Source organism: Lissotriton helveticus, chromosome 1_1, assembly GCF_964261635.1.
Source record: "Lissotriton helveticus chromosome 1_1, aLisHel1.1, whole genome shotgun sequence".
Classification (NCBI taxonomy): Eukaryota; Metazoa; Chordata; class Amphibia; order Caudata; family Salamandridae; genus Lissotriton; species Lissotriton helveticus.
The window spans coordinates 1,733,347,192-1,733,366,524 of NC_136057.1; the positions used below are offsets into that span (position 1 = coordinate 1,733,347,192).

The 19,333-nt window shown below is 45.4% G+C and overlaps 1 protein-coding gene across 1 annotated transcript in view; it reads left to right on the top strand.

Moving 5' to 3' along the window:
• Positions 1-7,217: 7,217 nt before the first annotated feature.
• Positions 7,218-19,333, top strand: part of ZGLP1 (zinc finger GATA like protein 1) — a 546,271-nt gene continuing 534,155 nt past the window's right edge. The window contains exon 1 of the mRNA XM_078659174.1: positions 7,218-7,297. The gene's annotated coding sequence lies outside the window, so the exon portion shown is untranslated. The remainder of the gene's footprint in view (positions 7,298-19,333) is intronic.

A 19,333-nucleotide genomic window follows, 5' to 3' on the forward strand; every position in this document is an offset into this window, starting at 1 on the left:
GGCACTTCCACTCCACAATGACCTTTCTCCCACACTTTCTGTTACTTCTTTACAGCACATTCATTTACCTTTCTCGCATGATACCTTCCTTCTTTTCTGCTCTTACCACTTCACACTTTTTTCCTTTTAACATTTTCTCCTTCTCTCTTCCACTCCTTTCCTAATTTCTCCCCACTTTTGCCCTCAATAACTCCTATTTGTCTGCCTCTTAGCCACTCTCTCCACACTTTCTCTCCTTCTCCCATTCTCCTCCTCTTCCCTTCTCATCTGTCATACCCCCTCGCTCTCTTCCACTCCTCTCCCTAGGACACATTTCACAGTAAAATTAACTGTATTTAAATGAGTCCTTAATTTTAGCCAGGGTTTTCCTGTCCGCATCGCGGCACTTAATAACAAAAAAATCACCCAAAAGTATTGAAAGTAATTTCAAATAACACCACTTAATATTATAATACATTTTCATATAAATAAGATAAATATTATCAGGTAGATTCATCAACACAAATTGTGAATGCAATAGCTGCGAAACAGCTATTGCGATAGCAATTTCCTGATCCGCAATTCATGAAAATAAAAGTAACCAAATTGCGAAATCGCAAAATATATTTTGCGACTTCACAAATAAATTTGCAGAATCAAGTTAGAACCCCCTTTGCGATTCTGTATTTGCGATTTCCCATTGATTCTGCGATTCCATTTGCGAAGTCGCAAAATAATCGCAAATGAAATGCATGAAAAAACGCAAATAGCGAAAAAGCTGAAAATCGCTATTTACAAGGCGCAATTTCAGGAGAACCCAAACCAAGTGGTAACCATAAAGTTAAAAAAAAAAAAAAGAGAAATTCCTAACTAGCTATAGGTGCGGAGCTGAACAAACACACTTAAGGAGACACAGTAGGAGCATGAGGACATTCACAATGCCAGGACTCTACATGGTGGTAAGGCAGTGAAGGCTCCAGGTTGCAGCAAGGAACAGACGCCGGCTCCATGAGTGAATTTTCCGCCAGCGGATCACACTCCTGGGCCAGACTGAGGAGGAAATCTACTCAAAGTACAGGCTGAATGGGGCAATGATTACCAAGCTCATCCTGGACCTTGACCCCCTGATGCAGCACCCAACGAGGAGGACCAATGCCGTGCCCACCCATGTCCAGGTCTTGTGCTGCCTGCACCTCCTGGCCTCCGGAAGCTTCCAGGGGATAGTTGCAGTTGCAGGGGGGGATGTCCCAGAGCACACTGTCCCTCTGCCTAAGGAGTTTCCTGGAGGCCATGCTGACCCGGCTACACCATTACATAACATTCCCAACCAACCAACAGGACTTGAATCAAACAAAGCTACAATTTTACAACATTGCACAATTCCCCCATGTAATTGGATGCATTGACTGTACCCACATCCACATCTGCCCACCCACTGAGACAGAATACATGTACCGGAACCGCAAGTCCTACCACTCACTGAACATCCAGATGGTCTGCAACACAAAGACAATCATCAACAACATAGTGGCACAATACCCGGGGAGCACGCATGATTCCTTCATATTACGGCACAGCGGCATGCACACACGCCTGGCCGGTGGAGACTTTGGCGAAGGACACCTTCTAGGTAAGTACACATGACAACAAACAGTACATCGAGACCATGTAGCTGCGCATAACAGGCACTCACCCTCTGCTCCTTTCATTCAGGTGACAGTGCATACGGCCTCCGTGAGTACCTCCTCACCCCATACCTGAACCCTGCCACACCACAGCAACGGCGATACAATACTGCACACATTCGCACTAGAAATTGCATTGAGCGGACATTTGGCCTTTTAAAGAGCAGATTCCACATCCTACACAAGACTGGTGGGGCCCTCAAATACCAGCCTGAGGTCTGCTGCCGCATCATGGCCATGTGTGCAATACTCCACAATATTGCTACCAAGCGGAGGATACCTGTGGAGATCTCTGGCAGTGAGTCGGAAGGGGACAACCGCCCACCAGTACATGTGCATCATGCACGAGGGGAGAACCCTGCTGAAGGACACAAGCGCCGCAACCATATTACAATGAACTGTTTCTAGTGCACCCATTACCCTCACACAACACTGCACTCATGCATGACGAATGAAGTAATGACATGAGTCGGATTAACTTGTGACTATAAATTCTTATTGTTATTTTCACAATAATGTGTATTTCAAATTTTTTTCAATTTACAAGAGAACTGCATTCTCTCATACAGCCCCATGTTAGAGAAGAGGGCGTGCTTGTGTAATCAGCATGTCCCTGCTGGTACAGTACAACGAGTCACTGGCGCCTCCGGCCAGACGCAACCAGTCGCCTTTCAGCGTCCTCCACGACACTAGTGGCCCGTGATGCTGCAGTGGGCCTGGTGCTGCGGCAGCGTTGAGTTACCAGCAGCAAGGACAGGCTGCTGTGACTCGAAGAGCCCTCACTGGCATCATCCCCCCCACTTGCTTGGCCACGGCCAGACGCCTGCAGACTCTGCACAGCTATGGTGACTTGGTCAAGGGACCTGGCAACGTCCTGGCAGCATTGCACCATCTGGATCTGCATCGCAAGAGAGCGGCGCGAAAGTGGGGGGTGGCATTTCCTATGAGATGGTTAGATCTCGTGTATGCTGACAGGCGGGTCAGCAGCTGGTGGTGGGTGATATCCTGCTGAGACACCAGGATCTAGCTGTTCTCGCGGACAGCTGCGGTCAGGGACTGCATGCATTCTGTGAGCTGGCCCACATTTCGCGCAGTCTTATTCAGCTGCAGGTGGATGGCTGCCAAGTACCATGCCTGCTGCTGGTGTACTGCAAGCATCCGACGTTCTATGGCCAGCCCAGGATCCCGGACATGTACCCCCCTGCCAACGCGTGTTGGGACTTCGCGCTGCTGCCTCATCAGTCCGCTGGACTGGGATCGCACAGTGGCTGTGCGCCGTGTCTGCCTCCTGGGTGGTGGTGTGGTGGCCTGTACCACTGCCATGGGTGTCACAAGGGTTGTTTGCTGGGCTCCTGTGGCTGCAAGGGTGGCCCTGTCCACATGGGGAGGTGGTGGTACTGCTGTTGCTGGCTGTGATGGTCCGGGTAGTGGGGCAGGATGGCCCTCTCCCTCGGTGTCCTCAGGGTTCTCCTCTATGTGTAGGGCCTCGCTGTCGGTGCTGGGTTGCTCAGACGCACCTGTGATGTAAATGGGTGCATGATTAATGATATGTATCTTGCACATGGGATGTTGCTACATGCATGCAGGCTTGCATTCCCTGACTGGCTTTAGGAATAACTTTCACTTGACAGGTCTGGCTGTGTGTGGCTATCCGGGAATTGTGGTCACACTACAGGTCCCACAATGCAATAGGGCATTTCAGGTGTGCATGGCCTGCATTACTGGGGTTATCAAATAGTTAGCTCTGGAGTCATGGGCATTGTGAGGGGACGGGGTCGCAGTCGCATGGCACTTACCTTGGGAATGTTGGGTGTGTCGGGAGGAGTTCAGCCGGGTGACCCCCACGCAGGCTGCAGGATTGAGGGTGTCCTCCACCAGGTCTTCCAGTGGAGTGTTGGGTGCAACAGGGGGCTCTCCTCTTCCGGTGGCAAGTCGCTCCCCCAGCCTCTCAGCGATGCGTTCTTTGGCATGCCTTCTGAGGTTGTACCACCTCTTTTTTAGATCGTCGATGGAGCGCTGGGTCACTCCGACTGAGTTCACCTATGCGCGGATGCGCAGCCAAATGCGCCTCTTGTCGGCCTCAGGCACCCTCCGGGACTCCTTTCCGAACAGGCGGTCATGGTCCTTTGAGACTCCCTCAATGAGGTACTCCAGTTCCTGCTCTGAGAATTTTATTTTCCTCTTTCTGCCTGGTGCACTGCTCCCTGCTGCTTCCTGGGACATTTTCAGTTGTTCTTTGTGTCCTGGTGTGGTGCTGCAGGTAGTCTGTTGTGGAGCTCTGGGCTGTGCTGCTTCCACTCTCAGGCTCTGTGTTCTGAATGAGGGCGGCTACTGCCTACTTCCTGCTTGTGATGTCATCATTGTGCTCGAAATGCGACTTCCCGTTTTTTTGCGATCTCCCAATTAGAGAGATCGCAATTTGCGATTTCGGTAATTGCGAGTTCGCAATTTCTACATGAAAAACGGACGATTCTGCGATTTTTATGCGATTTTGCGAAAATCGCAAATCGGCAATTGCGGCCGATTGCGATTCGCTTTTTTTACTCGCATTTCTTGATGCATCCCATTCTGCGAATTCTAAATTGCGATTCGGTATTTTTCGCAATTTAAATTCGCAGAATATGGGCTTGATGCATCTGGGGGTATGTCTCTTTGGTTAAATAATGCAATCTTTTATATTTAATGTACAATACTCTTTGTTTTTTTTTGGCTTGAATGGCCTTTTAAGTCAACAGTGCACACATGACATTCTTTCTTTTGTTCTCAAATCCGGAGCCATTAAGCATCCTATTTCCCACTTGCATCGGCAGGCCTTTTGATAATTATCAGCATCGCCATCTTTTCTATATGGTTAGTTTGCACCCAGACAGTAAACAGAACATATACTTAACCACATGCTAATTCACTTCACAGTTTGTTGTGAACTATCAAGCAATAGACTAAATGAGTTCCTTGCTGGATACATTAACATCCTGCTTTCAAAACACAATTGCAGTTTACTATAAATTTCTCCAAAATGTTTGTACCCCCCCATACTGCAAATATGATTATTTAACCCAAAAATATTTCACTTTTTTTAAACATCACTTAACTTAAGGACATAATATATTTTATACAGACAAAAACATTACAAGATTTTCCCAAACACGCATGCTGTTAGGCCATGCCACGTTTGTTGTAGGTTGCACAACATGTGTTTTGTTTGTGCAACCTGTGGCGCTGTAGAGTAGGTATTTTTTTTTATATTTAGAGCTGTTAAACAATTTTAGCCTTTAAATTTGTGCTTAATTTGAGCTAGGGTTTTCTGGTGCACACCAAAGCAATTCATTATTAACACCTGCTTTTATAGCAAAAATGTCACCAAAACATAGCTAAGTGAATTCAAATAGCAGCAGTTAAGTCCTTAACATATGTTTTTACATATAAGGAAACTAATTTATTTGCCCAGGATCACAGGATGTTGGGCCCACGGCAATACTCAAACTAATCCCCAGCTTCAAAGTTGCCAACTTTCTCCCTTTATTTTTTACAAGTGTTTTTCATCCTAGTTCTGTAAAATATTGGTTGTTTGCTAAAATAAAACATATTTCTACTCTAGTTTACCTATATATATATATATATATATATATATATATATATATATATATATATATATATATATATATATATATATAAAGCTCAGCCTCAAAAGTAATCCAACTCCAAAGAACTGCACTCGTGGAACCAAACAGCTTAGCAGTGCTCACGCCAAATTTTAATCACAAATCGTTAACAAATTGTTAACGATTTGTGATTAAAATTTGGCGTGAGCACTGCTAAGCTGTTTGGTTCCACGAGTGCAGTTCTTTGGAGTTGGATTACTTTTGAGGCTGAGCTTTATGTGAATGCGGGTACCCATTACCGCATACTGCACCCGCCCGCGAGTGCCCCGACTTTCCAGTGGGACAGGGAGCGCCATATATATATATATATATATACATATATTGTTGGTATAATGTGCGTGTTCTGTAATATGTGGTTTGTCTTTTATAACACCCAGTACTAAATGTCATCTGTTATACTAACCATTTAGGTTACACTATAAATTGCTTTTCTTTGCAGTATTTTATAAATATGCAGTTAAAATATTTTTACACTTTAATAAATATAACATATTTATGTTGCAAATCCATATGAATATTTTAGCCACATATGGTACAGCACCCTGCAGAATGGCTTGGAAAAGAAGCATTTACAATGCAATAGGTCTCGCATTTGTTAAAGTTAGAGCTATTGGAGTTAAAAATGACAGTGTTTTTACTTTAGCTTGTTTATACCAATGGTAATAGCACTTTGTAAATATAATTACTCAACTGCAAATAAAAAATTAAAAGGTAAAAAACATTCCCCTAGATTCATCATTGTCCCGTTTTGTGATTCCTTAATAGCGATTATTAAGGAATCGCTATTAAGGACTTGCAAAACTGGATTCATGTAGAAATCGCAATTTTAAATGCGATTTGTACAGCTTCCTTATTTGCGATTAGCAAATTGCTAATCGCAAATAAGGAATGACTCCCCATTCATTCCTATGGGCCCAAAGGCCCATAGGAATGAATGGGGAGTCATTCCTTATTTGCGATTAGCAATTTGCTAATCGCAAATAAGGATGCGATTTCAAGGGTGCCAGGGGTGTCCAAAGGACACCCTGTAGCACCCCTGAAATGTAAATGTAGCCTGATGTTGCGCACACACATGTCCTAAGGACATGTGTGTGTGTAACATACTACTTAGAAAAATGCACTAAAGTGCATTTTTCTAAGTTTTCGCTATTTACCACGAAGTCAGACTTCGTGGTAAATAGCGGCCAGAAATAGCAAATTCGCAAATAAAAAATGGTTAATGAATTGCAATTAAGGAATCTCAAATAGAGATTCCTTAAATGCAATTCCTCGCAAATATGCGATTTCGCAATTAGCGATTTTTGCATTTGGGATGATGAATCCCAAATGCAAAAATTGCGCTCGCAAAGTGCCAGATTCTCAGAATCTGGCCCTTTGCGAGCGCAATTTTCAATGATGAATCTGGCTTATTGTCATTTTCAACACCAACAGCTCTAACTTTAAGAAATGCGAGACCTATTGCATTGCAAATGCTTGTTATCCTTTAAATCCTGGGATATGTAGTTTTGTTTACTCTATAATAAAACAGGCCTGCAAGTTCTACAATTCAAAGAAAAACATGGACATGGATCGGGACATCAAATATACCTGGGGAAACTTGGCAGCTATGAGACTTGACAAGTGTGGTGTTAGTCCCCAAGGAGCTGACAAAAACCTTGGCTACGCTGGATTAGTCAGCGGCGATGTACCTTCGGGCCAGAGGGCATCTTGGCCTCCCTCGACGCGCTCTGCTGCTCTCTTTCGAGTGTCTCCTAGTGATTCACGGAGATGGACAGCGCGCAGACAGCGCACGCGCTCACTCTTAGCAGAGGTCTTTTTTTTTTCCCTTCTGATGGAGGTGCTGCCCTCGCGATGACGCTGTGTGTGCACGTGGCTGCTGTCAGCCTGCCGACTGCGTTCGGTGCTCTTGCACGCGCGGAAGGAATCGCGCGCCAGGCTCCTGCGTAGAGCTTGGACACAGCTGCTGCTCAGGTGAGGCGAAATGGGGGCTTTCTGCCTCAAAGACGGGGTCACCTTTCTTCGTTGGGCGCTCCCATAACTTTGGCAAACTAGGTTTCCGCCCCTGATAAATAACCCTAAAATGCATACGGCTTACTCTTTATTTTCCTGGAATAATTCACTTTAACCCCTCTCCCTCATCATATCCAACACTTATCGGTAAAACGCGCCACAAACGAATTTTTATTGGAGGAAGAAACCCGATTTTGCGAGCTAACAACAAATTATCATTTTCCCTTAACGACAATGAAGTAATTATTTGTAACACCTGAAAAATGGCGGCAAACTGAATTCCTCCCTGGCTACCTACCCCAACCTCAGAAACACACACCTCTCATCATTGTACTTCCTTGTATTGAGGTAGCTGCCTCGATTAGTTTTTTTTAACCCCGTCGTTGGACCACAAAACAAAAAAATATGGGCGGAATAGAAGCCCGCCAGCAAGAGAATGTTTACTTTTATAAGAAACCCTATTGTGAATCGGTGCGGGACCTTTTAATTATTGTAAGATTCATGTCTTTATAATGAAATATCTTATTAGAGGTGTTCACAACCCAACTAAACTCCATTCGTCTTACTTTTTTCCACCCGACCTCAACCTTTGCGCAGGAAAGATGTTGGTACTTTTGTCAATACAATACCATAGATTTTCTCGGTTACCGACCACGCTCTGCACAGCTTACTTACTTACGGTATGTTAGCAATAGAAGATTTTGCATTTTAAAATAATGCAAAAAACGTACCTCCTTTTTTTGGTCCTAAAAAAAAGGAGGCCGACAGTTGTGTGCTTTTGAAAAACGATTTTATATAGCCTTTAGGTGACAAGTTACATTATAGCAAACTGAATAGTAGGTCGATCTGCGATCAAGCAAAGTGATTTTTTCCAACAGCTTCCATGTGCAACAGGTGCTCCATAATTAAACTCTCACCCGTTCCACGCAGCGTATCCATGTCATGCATGTCAACAAAAACATTCAACAAAGCATGGCTTCTCCATCAAGCACCAAATGTGTCTGTTTAAATTTGATATCGTGCAGTGTATCGCTGTATCATCTTCACATGGAAGAGCTTTTGCAGTTCTCTTTTCTCGTTTCTAGTTTTTATTCAGATTCTTTGCGCAGGAGACGTGGTTTGCACAGCTGTTTTTCGATTTTCTCAATCCGAGAAGAGCTAAAAAAGAACGCAATCTTTGTATCAACTACCCACACACAGACACTTACAAACATATGTAACTAAACTCCTGGCGGATAACAAACATTGGAATGGCTAAAGAGCAATAATCTGGCATTGTGCATAGTATTGTTTATATTTGCAGGTTTTGGACTTTAAACAAGCAAGTACAGTAGAATGGGGTGACTATTTGAGGGCGGAGGTTTTAGATACTCATATGTGACATAGCTGACCCACTTTTTTTTTTTGTATATACCAATAGCAAATTTGCAGGGGCATAAGTAGACCCTGAACTTGTGAGGGGGAGAGGGAGGCGCGGTCTGGTAGATGGGCTTGCGAAGCCAACACTTTAAACTTTGGGGTATATGTTCAAGAACTGCTGCCAACTAGCGTTCGCTTTAGTTAGTGGCAGTTTTCTTAACGCGGCCTATCACCCAAAACTATCGTCCTGTTAGCAATGTATTTACAATACATCGCCGCAGTGAAAACTGTAGCTAACACTAGTGTGAAGGCAATATAAATTCTGATGTTAGCGGGCAAAAACTGACAAAAGGGCAATTTGCGGGCAAAAATTTCATGTTACAGCAGAACTTCACCTGTTTTGCTTCTAGACACAAAAAATAGCCAATAAGTTTACCTCCAATGAAAAAAAAGAAAAGAAAAAAAATGCAATGCAGAATCGAGCAGCTAGGGACAAGTGCAGCACAGATCAACAACGTGCCGAGCCCCCCCCCCCCCCCCCCCCCCCCACCCAACAGCCAGGATAACCAGCTAGAGTCCCAAGGGAGAGGAAATGTAGAATCAGGGCTATATATATGAAGAGAAGCGCATCACGGGGAAAACCTGTGATGCATCATTTTACATAGCGCCCTCCTTGGAATACCATGGCAGCCAAAACCTTTAACGCGTGGACAGTCCCCGGGGCCCGGACGCCTCCTTGTGCCTGCGTCTGGGACTCAGAGTGGGCTGTGGAGTTGCTGGGCCATGGCAAATAGAAATTGAGATGTCGGCGGTCGCCCTTACCTGGTGATGAAGTCTGCCAGGTGACCTGGAGACACGTTTTGTTGCTGACCTGTGTGAGAAGCCCGCATGGTGCCCCTTGGAGTTGTAAAAAGTAGAGGCGCTCCTGCACACCAATGTAGAAAGGTCTGCATCGCATATCACGCGCCACCGCTATACCGGGGTGCCAGGATGGGATTACCAATGGTGGGCCCGCCTCTCTGCATCACAGGCCCGAGGATGTTGCACTGACCGGATACTGTGGAGGGTGAGACCCCTGAACTGTGCTAAATTTGTGTGGGGGGAGTGATGCAATTTCAGGCATAAGAGGGCCATCGTTGCATCACCTGCATTGGGAGGTTCCCCAGCGGACTTGGTGGAGACTGCTGTACCCAGGCTTGTGAAATCCAGTCTGGCTGAGACTCCTGCTGGCTGAGTCACAGATTTGGAGACAGTGCAGCGTATTGCACCATGGTGTCAATGTCCAGGTGAGAAGAATCTGGGCCTTGTAACGGAGGAGGCCCGGGGGTCGATCAGACCCAGGCCTAGCGCCTGGGCATGACACACCCCCAGTGGCGGCAGCTTTGCTATGGCGGAAGACCGTCGCCCCACTGCTTTCAAGCAGTGCAAAAAGACAAAACATAACATGATGATAACTTTCTGATATTCTCATGCTGTTTCCTTTGCGGGTGAAAGGGTGGGTGGGCTGTTCGACCCACGGAGCAGGGGACGGTGGAGTGGTATGCCCATTCAAGTGCGCAATGACTGTTTAGTCGGTCCTCTCGGGCTGCCCAAAGTAGTCATGTGCCCATCCCTGTTAGTAATGCAGGATGCATTATAGCCTGAATGGAGAACATGCCCACCCCTCCAGCCCTTGGCTGAATACCTTGTCACGGCACTCAAGAACAGTCACAATGTCGCTTTGCAGCATTGTGATTGGCTTAGGGGCGTGAGCTTGGCTACCTCGGGAGAACAGGAGCACCTAAGACGCGGGAGCCAGCCTCGAGGTAAGATTAAAAAAATAATATATTTATAACCCGCTCCTCCGTGCCCTCCAGGGTCCTTTCCTGCATTTTTGGTCTCCGAGCTGTCCAGTTCCCCCCTACCCCCCAGCACTACTTAATGTTGGACGCTATGCGGCCATGCACAGCATGTGTACCACTTGTGCACCAAAGGCAAGCCAGTCTGTGTCTCCCCGCCCCTGGACTGCACCCAGCATCAAGGACCCTTCCTCTCGGACACTCCACCGCTACGACGCCTGCACCTTCCTCGCCATCAGCATCACTATAGAATTCCCTTGCACCCTCCACCTGCCGAAACTGCAAACGCACTTTCTGCCACATCAGCACACCAGCGCCTCCTGCTGCCCAGCCGACCAACAGCTCAGCCGAACAGCTCAACTGCATCCTCCTCAACATGTAGTCCCTCCACAAACACACAACAGAAATCTGAGACCTTCTTGACACCACCTCTTCAGACATTGCCTTGTTCACGGAACCCTGGACCAACCTCTGCTCCGGACCGACCATCACCATCCATGACAGCTACAAAATCACCAACACGGACCACCTGAGCGCCCAGGAGGATGCATTGCCATTATCTAAAAAAGCACACTCTGACTGACCACGCACTCTGACCCGACGGCTACCATGGAACACTTCCAGATTCGGACCCAGCCCACCCTCTGTGGCACCCTCGCCCACAGGCCCCTGGCCCATGAACCCCCATTCACCGACACCATTGTAGGACTCATTGCACCCCAGGCTCTCCCTTCTACTGACTGACTACATTCTACTCTGAAACCTCAACTTCCACCTGGACAACCACAGTGACCAGAAAACCACCACCCTCCCGGCAAACCCCATCAACATCAGACTCAAGCAGCTAGTCACCGCAGTATTCTCCGTTAGCGGAAACTTCAACTACAGCCACATCACCAAACTCTCCTGGACTGACCATCATGGTATACATCACTCCTTCACCACACTCGCTGTACACCATCGCCACCCCAGCCACAGCTGGATCAAGGCCATCAAAGAACTTTTTGGCAACTCCCTCAGCACCACTCCGCCAACGCTTACAGACACCAACACCGCAGCGCGCATCCTCCACCGATGGAGCTCCAACTGCGCCACCATCCTGGCAGCTCCTCCGTGTCAGTGGAACAAGCACCTCGGGGTTGCTGGCCACCAGGGAAGGTGACCGCAGACTCTGTAGAAATGGATGCGTCTGTGTGACCCTGTGAACAATTAGGCCACATTATACCTGTGTCAGGTAGGATTAACATTAAAATAAGCAATACCTTGATTCAAGGAAATCAAGGTATTGCTTGTTTTAATGTTTCTGCTTTGTGCATTCTAGAAATAGCAGAGCTGTTGCCTGTTCTAAAGTATATAGGTTAGACAAGAGGTTGTTTTTGTGTATTAATTTAATTTCCCCCTCCTCTTGAACCTAAAATAACTAGGGGGTGCCTCAACTTTACATTATCTCCTTTATAGTGTTCATCACATTCGGTTCTTTAATTCTCTCTCAGAAACAGCCAGCCTACACGTGTTTCATCGCTTCTGCGAATCATCAGGGTTGAGTATTGTGCCGTTTGAAGTAAAGAGGTCGCTCCGCCGGTGATACTTCCGACCCGGTAGGGCTTGTGACCTGATCAATCTACTCCGTAGGTTGTAAGTTGGATGTAAATAAGTGGTGACCCCAAGATGAAGTAGTCAGGGCTGAAATATCAGAAGCAAAAAGTAGTGGATGAAATTGAGCGGATAACTCTTATAACATTAATTGGATCCCAAAAGAGAAATCATCAGGGCTGTAGTCCCGGGAGCAAAGGAATCCAGAAGATAAAGTGGAGCGGATACCTCCAACGTCATTTATTATGTTCGTGGTTGAAACGGCTGAGCCTTTACGTGTTCTCCCGGGTCACCGTGTTCCAAGTGCGGACTTGGAGGGGGAAAATCACTACTGTTTCAAAACATTACTAGACAATGCTGTATTTCCAAAGTAGATGTAACTACATGGAGCACATGTTAATAATATTTTTTTATTACAAGACCATAGCAATCGTAAGCGGGATGCATGGCAATTTGCAGTAACTGGATATTCAGCACATGTAGCATGAAAGATAATAGTTTATTCCATCAATAATGCTGCGGGGATAAAACTACCATGGAAGAATATCCCTTTAGACATTTCTTGAAAATATGGCATTGTAGGGTGGTCCCTAGTGCAATATTGTTGCACTTTATTTATTATTCCTGTTGGCCAGATAAAGTTTGAGATGCAAGTCAAAATATATAGAATCATTGATTTTTTTTTTTTTAAAGAAGTTATTTGTTTTTAGGAGGGTTTCTTGGGAAATTAATTACTGACGGCATAGTCCATATTGTTTCTAGGAAAATAAGAGTGTTTGATTTAAGTGGGAATTTTATACCTTTCCACGTCAGTTTATTAAGCCCTAATAAATGTCCTAGACAAAAGCTAGAAGTGAGTTATAACATTTTTACAGTTAAATATGCATGCAAACACATAAAACATGAAAAGGAAAAAACAGCTTAGCAGGAATATAACCCACCCTCCATGAAAGAATAGTAAGACCAAATGAGTTACAAACCCCAAAATCAGTCCTAAGAGATTTGGAAACAATCAAAGCGAGTTGGAGTGGAGAACCAAGATGCAGGAATAGAAGAGCCAGGTGTGAAATGAGGGCAAGCCACAACAACCAGAGATACACCCAAAGTAATTCAAAAGTAGTAAATATCGACTTTTTGAGACCCCAGAGACAAAACAAAATTTTATCTATGTTAAAGACTAATATTTCACATTTCCTTCAAGGTATGCCTTAATGTAGCATCTCGGATCATTTTGTAATGCCAGTTCTAAACTTATTTGTCAAACATTTGATAGCATCTATAGTACAATGGGACACTTCAAGCACATGTTGAAGAAAATCATGCAGGTTGCCAAATTAACATCCAAACTATTATCTCATTTACTTTGCCACAAAATGGGATGGTATGTTGGCACATCTCACTGCACCCAGAGGGAAATCGCCAGCAGCGATCCTATTTAGAATGAAGAGGCGCTGATTTCCCAAGATACTGATCCTTCCCCTCCCGCAATACACAGCCACGTGACAGCAGGAAAAGGCAGAGGACAAAATATTAGGTGGACAGGCAAGGTAAACAACCTTTACAACGCAACTTTTACCAAGCAGTGACTTTACGACGCAACTTTTACAACGCAAACCATTACAACGCATTGCGCTGGGGGGCGCTCTAGGATAGGGAATGTGTTTAATGTATTATCCAACACCTTCCCTACTATCCACGGGGACTGGAGTTGGAATAGTAAATTAAACAATTCACTATCCAGCGCCTAAAAGCACTATGCGTTGTAATAGTATGCGTTGCAAAAACCGCTTTGTAAAAGCATGCGATGTAGAAGCATGTGTTGTAATGTCATACATCCACAGGCAACGCTCAATACCATCACACCCCTGTCAAGGACAAAAAATTGGCAAAATAAGGGATCACACACCTATGGGGCATCATTTAACCTTGAGCCATATGGTGCCCTACGGTTGAGTACCTATGCTCGTTGACTTCTGCTGTTCCCCGGCCCATGAAGACCCCATGAGGTCGTCCTGAAGCAATGGAGGGATGAGAAGAGGCTGCGGGCCGAAGAGAAGAGCCTGCGGGAAAAGAGGACATAGTCGGCACCACGGACACAGGAAGCTTCCCAAAAGGCCCTTTAAAAGTCAACTGTAAAAACACTGCGCTTACAGCTGACTTTTAAAGGGCCTGTGCTTCCTGCCGGTGCCATGCATGACGTCACAGAGGCGGGCACAATCGGAGGCCAGCAGTAAACCGAGAAGATGGCTGCAGGAGCATACGTAGTGAATACGTTTGAATATGTATTCACTGTGTATGTTCCTGCGGCCATCTTCTGTGTTTACTCCTAAGTCAGGAAATGCAAAATGCAAGGTAAGGTCTGCGGGCCGTACTATGAGTACCCGTGCCCTAGAGCATGGGTAGTCACAAACTTTCTGTTGGGGGACAACATTATAGTGTGGTTTGTGGCTGAGGGCTGCACCAGTAGGGGCGGAGTCAGTGGGGGCGGGGACAGTGGGGGGGCCAGAGTAAAAAAAAATCAAACCTGTTTTAAAACATTAGACAATGTGACTGCTGTATTTCAAACAATTCAGAAAAGGGGGTGGTGATGAACAGAGTGTCTGAATTAAGCAGACCACTCTTACCCAGTCCAAAGATCAGGGCTTGATCCATTTAGCAAGGGACTCATGTCTGAGTATACCCTGCCACACCTATAGTGGCCAAAAACGATTCAGAAAAGGGGGTGGTGATGAACAGAGTGTCTGAATTAAGCACACCACTCTTACCCAGTCCAAAGATCAGGGCTTGTTGTATTTCAAAAGCAGCTGTAACTACAGAGAGCACATTTTGACAATACATTTTTATTAGCAGACAATAGCAATCTTAAGAGGCATTGCATACCTTCATACACACTTTGACCCCAATTCCATCACCCTCTCTCACTCTCTCTCTGTCAGTCTCTCTCTGTCAGTCTCTCTCTCTCTGTCAGACAGTCTTTATCAGACAGTCTCTCAGTCAAACAGTCTCTCTGTCACAGTCCCTCTCTGACATTCACTCTCCCAGTCACTCTGTCAGTCTCTCTCTTAGGTCAGTCTCAGTCAGTCTCTCTCTCTCTATCCCTGTCAGTCTCTCTATCCCTGTCAGTCTCTTTCTCTCTTAGTCAGTCTCTCTCTCTTAGTCTCTCTCTCTCTCTCTGTGTCAGTCTCTCTCTCACCCTGAGTCAGTCAGCTAGTCTCTCTCCCTCAGTCAGTCATTCTCTCTCCTTCAGTCAGTCTCTCTCTTTGTCAGTCTCAGCCAGTCTCTCCATCAGTCAGTCGTCTTTCTCTGTCAGTCAGTCAGTCTCTCTCTCTCTCTCTCTCTCTCTCTCTCTCTCTCTCTTTAAATAGCAGTATTTCTCTACTATAAACAGTCACGCAACAGAACCTAAAAATAGATTTTTAGATCAAACTACAGCGATATATACTCATAACTGTAATGTAATGTAATGTATGTATACTTGTAAAGCGCACTGTTACCTCGTTACGTGGCGTCCTGGCGCTGTATACCGCTGGGGAACCCGTCCTGGCTTTCCCTGTGAGAGGGCACCCCAAGGTGAAGCCAGGCATCCCCGGCGTTGCTGGGGCCGTTGTGGAGATTAAGCAAGCTATTGCCCAGAGTTGCAGAGTGGGACCCATGGTTAGCGTAGGCACCTAAGCGAGAATTATCGAGTCCGCGGACATTGACCCAAGACCCTGCCGCGTCTGGAATTGAACCCTGGTCCCGGGCCGACCTCTGCTTCAGGGTCTGCCGCTTCTAACCAGTGAGCCACACTTCTCCACTAACACTGATCGCCTAGTTACAGGGGTTTAAGTGGGATGAAAAACCCGGGGTTCTCTCAGAGGGCCATTACCGATAAAATTAAGGGCATGGCCTAAAAACGTGTAAACGAAAATCTGTGCTTAGCATAGTTTGCCACCCTACTGGTATTTTGCTGTTTGTCATTGGATTCAGATATATCAGATACAACCAGTAACATACCCGCAACAAGTCAGGACTATTAGCTTTGACAATGGTTGTTAGTTGCATAAGATAAATAAGCAACAACTATGGCTTTGTTGTGTATAAATTATAATATTGAAAATGCTTCAGGTCTGAAATGATGAGACTGAAAGAATGAAAACAGTTGATTTGAACTGACAAAGGCTTTCTGAGCAGTAGTGCTGCTGCCAAGTTGATATATATATTTTTGTCACCCTGAAGGCAAAAAGGTAGCCCCGGATAGCTACCCCTCACAGCACCTGATTTGAAGCACCTGGCCACTAAAAACCCTGCCTGTTATCTCTGGGAGAGCAAACTCGCATAAAAAGTAAATTTTAGCTGATGATTAACTCACAATTGGTCACGGAATGCGGCAACAGCGCCATCTACTGATACATTCACTTAAATTAATATAGAAAACCTAACCACTTGCAATAAATCGAAAAGATATGCCTTCATAACTCTTCTGCCCAAGATTTTAAGCCTCCTCGAAAACCCCAAAGGATATCTTTACCTTTTGTGTTGGTGCATGAACAATGAGATCTAGCAACAGAAAAACTACTAAATATGGGGTACCAGCAATAACAATGATGGCATTGGCATACACTTAGTGCTTTCAGAGAGGCGAGGATGAGGCGGCAATTGGTGCCATGGGCTAGTGAATCTTGGATCTGTTTAGCTGGGCCCACACTTCTTCTACAAGGCGCTGGGGTGAGCATGCAAGACACTACTTGTCTGCGCATGCCCCTTAGACCTTGTCTCTGCAAATGCAGCCAGAGGAATTACAACAGCAGTAATGGCGCAGAGTACTTGACTGCTGCTGTTTTCCATGGGGGCCACAAGGGAAGGTCTGGCGGGCTGCAAGTGGCCCGCGGGAAGTACTATGAGTACTGCCGCCCTAGAGGAGGCCAGTTGTTATGCAGCACTGGCCAAATGAGGAGCATGCCCAAATGATGAAGCATGACACCTTTTGGGATGTGTGAGGGCACTTGCTCCTATTGGAGCTCTTTCCTACAACATGGAACTCACAAATGTCCCTTGTCTGATAAGAACTGCACATCCTTAATTGAAATTCACCTATAGGAGTAAGTCTGCTGGACCTTTATGAGCTCCCGGTTCCCCTTTATTGAAGAAAGTGCTGACTCTAACTCCAGGAACTTGGCTTCCACAACCGAGTTGCCTGCTCATCTGCAGACCTTAATTGAACGCCCCATTGGCTAACGTTTGGCTCCTGCACTCTGCATCCGGCCGAGCCAGTGCAGCTGGCAGGGCAACTTGAGTACATTCCTAGAACTTGGAGAACCTTGGTCCTAACCCCCAAAGGTCACCCTCATGACTCAAGTACTTTTCTCCCAAAACAATAACCATTTCTCTCCCTTAGGAACCCCTAGTATAAGATGTTGGGCCTAAAATTGTTTTAAGTGTGGAACTGCTAATGTATGGCGCAAAACTCTTAGGGTGTGGTACCTTGGCATACCACTCCCAGTACTCAAAGTAATCACAAATAATTCAAAAGTATTCTAAAAGTATTTGCTGTATGATTTAAATTGCATTTAAAAGTGATACAAATCTGTAAGAATTGTAATTTCCAGCACAACTACATTTCCTTGAACAGTCTTGTATTTGCAAGTATATTTTACTCACCTGTGCCAAGTCCTGCTTGGTTCTAACATAAAACATAAGTATCATTTTTTACACTTACCTAATTGGTCTGAATTCTGTCTCGGAGTGTGTGCAACAGTCCTTGATTGAGTGAATACAATAAATGCTTAACATACCCTCTGGTTAAGCCTAACTGCTCGCCCACACTACCACAAATAGGGTCGTTAGTACTTATCTAATTTAGCCTCTGCTATACCTCTCGGGACTTCTGGACTCTAAGTTCACTATACTTACTTTGGTATAGCATATACAGAGCCAGCTTTCTACATTGGTGGATCAGTGGTGGGATGTAAAGCCTTGCATTTATTGGACTAACTTAGTCAATCTCTGATCACATGACGAGAATCTAAAAATTGTCTTTAGTGCAAATCATTGTTTGAATTGACTATTTTTCAAAAATTCTAAAAGTATTGTTAGGGCATTGTTAGGTCCCTGTAGCATTTTTTAGAAAAGTAAAAGTCACAGAAGTTACGGGGGAAAGTGTCTAAGATTGTCAGTGTAGGTCTTCCAAAAAGAGCCCCACTTTAGAAATATAATGAGTAATTGCTCCAGGGAATATGGCTGAGGAGCTTAACCTCACCCCTTACTCCAACCTAGAGGTTAGAGAGTTTAGGCTTCTCTGCAAAGTTAAGCAAATAACTCCAGGAGTTCCTGGCAGGGAATGCAAGAGACCATCACATTGAAGAAGGTGAAGACTTTCAAGAGAAGGGGGAAAGTAGTAAGGAGGGTGAGATCTTAGACCAACCCCCTTAACTACTTAGGGAGGAAGGGATTATGTGTCCTATACTCCACACCCAAGATGTACAGGGGCTGGATCCTACAGAGGTAGGGCCAACTCCATTGCATACAGCGAGGACAACCTCGCCAAGGAGGCTCTCCTTTTAGTAAGGATGACAAAAAGACTTGACCTAGAGACTAGGGTCCTAGCTCTAGAAAAAGTGAGAGAGCATAGACGGGCCTAGGACACATCAATGGTGGCAGCAATTTAAAAAGCTTAGAAAGACAGACCCCATGATCTTAAAATCCCCAAAGGGATTGCCTCGAAATTTGAGGATGGTGATGACCTCACCAAGTGGTTAGCAGCCTTTTGAGAGGGCTTGTGAAGCCAGAAAAGTGAGGAAATCTTACTGGGGGCACTCCTGTGGTAATTGTTCTGTGGGTGGTAAGTGCAGAGACCGACTTCTGTCCCATAGTAGGGCAGAAGCAGAGTCCTATGAACTCATGAAGGTACCCTGATTGAGGGATTTGGACTCACTATTGAGGAGTATAGAATTCAGTTCAGAGGGTCTCAAAGTCCCCAGAGTCAGTCCCAGGTGGAATTTGTAGACTACTCAGTAACATCACTGGGTGGCTGGGAGTCAAGTGCAAGATTATGATGGTCATTTTAATTTGTTCATGAAAGATCACATTTTAAGGCACTAACAGGTCCCCCAAAAGGGCGATACATGTGAACCGCCTTAAACTCTGTTCTGACAGGGCTGATGTACCCATGCTGATGGTTACAGATGAGGATCAGGAGACAGAGTGAACTTCTCCCTAACCTCCTCTC